This window comes from Pteropus vampyrus, unplaced genomic scaffold (assembly GCF_000151845.1).
Source record: "Pteropus vampyrus isolate Shadow unplaced genomic scaffold, Pvam_2.0 Scaffold64, whole genome shotgun sequence".
NCBI classification, from domain to species: domain Eukaryota; kingdom Metazoa; phylum Chordata; class Mammalia; order Chiroptera; family Pteropodidae; genus Pteropus; species Pteropus vampyrus.
Genome location: NW_011888845.1, coordinates 4,898,053 through 4,900,226, shown reverse-complemented (window position 1 = coordinate 4,900,226; position 2,174 = coordinate 4,898,053).

Here is a 2,174-nt window from a genome sequence, read left to right as displayed (position 1 = left end):
GCTTATTGTTGGACATATTTTCAATGTTTCCATCATAAGAAAAATCACTATTGTACACTGACACATACATACACAAATACATAAACTGTCTCCCTCATTCTTATTTATTTATTGAATTACAAGAAGTTGTATTGTTGGATTAAAGACTTTTTGCAGACATTGTCTGATGAACCCTCCAACATAATTGTACTTCACCATTTTTACACACAATCACCGAAAGTATGTATTATAATATATCTTTGCTAATTTGAGATGATTAAAGGCATTTTAGTTTTACATATATTAGCACTTTTATTTAAAATTTGCATTTAAGTTTTAATATGCTTATTAGCTTTCCCTATTTATCCCAGCATTTAAATTTCCATATTTTGCTTATTTTTGTTATTGGAATATTGATATTTTCCTTATTGATTTTTTCGTTTCTTTACTAATTATGATATAAAAGATATTTGTCATTTGGTTTTTAATTTTGCTTTGTTTTTAAAGTTAGTTTTGTTGTTGCTTGATATACAGAATGTTTAATATTTTATGTAGTCAAATTCATCAATATTTTCTATTTATTTGTAACTCATATTTCTAAAGATGTTTTCATTCTTACATATATAAATATTTACCTATATTTTCCTCTAATATTTTATGGTCTTAATTTTTACATATCAATTATTTAATCCATTAGGGATTAATTTTATTAAAAGTATATGGTACAGACCTAGTCATATTCTTGAAATTATGGCCTTTCGTCCTAATAAATTCTATTAAATACTCCATTCTTTCACATATTTGAGATATCACCTTTAAAATATAATAAATGTATTTTCTTATTTATGTGTTTGGACTACCACTTTGGGGGACCCACTTACTATTATTATCATTTGAATTATAAAGTTATTACAAATTTAAAACTACACACTCATAGTTAAAAATATCACCTAGTTAACAGTATCCAAAGCAAAGACACCTACATTCATATTAAAAATAAAAAGATTAATATTCTCTATTATATAAGATAGAACATATAGAAGCAAATCTTTTCAGTTAAAGTAGCATACCAAACCAGTGAGAATAAATGGATTACTGAATATATGGTGTTGGGACATCTATGCCAAATCTAGGAAAGTAAAAATAGAGAAAATGTTAGATTTCTATTTCACATCTGATACCAAAATATTTCTAACACTAATTGAAATATAAATATTAAAAATAGAAAAATATTGGTAAGCCATATAGCTGATAATGTCATCTAATATTTATTAAGTATAACAAAACAAGGTGACTTTCATATGTAGGTATTTATTTGACAAAGATGTCCCTTTTCACCACAACCTTTCAACTTTATACCAGAAGTACTGTCTAATTCAATAAGATAAAAAAGGAAATAAAATTCGTTCACAGATGACATGATTGTCTATGTAGAAAATGCCAAAGAATTCACAATAAAACACTGAGAAGCAATAAGCAATTAGCACAAGGTTGTAGGATAGAAGGTTAATATAAAAAATTCAATTAATTTCCTATATATCAGCAATGAAAAATTGGAATTTGAAATTAAAAACATAATGCCGTTTACATTAACAATAAAAAAATGAAATACATAGGTATAATTCTAACAAACCATGCACAAGATCTATATGAGGAAAACTATAAATCTGATTAAATAAATCAAGAGAGCTAAATATAGAGAGATATATTCCATAATCATAGATGGAATATACAATATTGTGAAAATATCAATTTTTGCCTGATTGATCTGTAGATTCAATGAAATTCAAATAAAAATACCATCAAGTTGTTGTGTGTATATTAAAAAACTATTTCTAAAGTTTATATGTAGAGACAAAAGACCCAGAACAGCAACAAAATATTGAAAGAGAAAACAAAGTTGTAAACTGACACTACTGAACTTTAATGCAACTATGAAACTAAAGTAATTCACAGTGTGATTTTGGTGAGAGGATAGACAAATAGATCAATGGCACAGAACAGAGATCCCCAAAACAGATCTACACAAATATAATCAACCAATCATTTACAAAAGAGCCAAGGTAATTCAATGGAGAAAGGCTAGTTTTGTCACAAATGGTATTAGAAAAATTGGACATACACATATTAAAAAAAAAGATTCTTATCACAAACCTTATGCACTTTACACAATCTAAGTCAAAATAGATCACAGA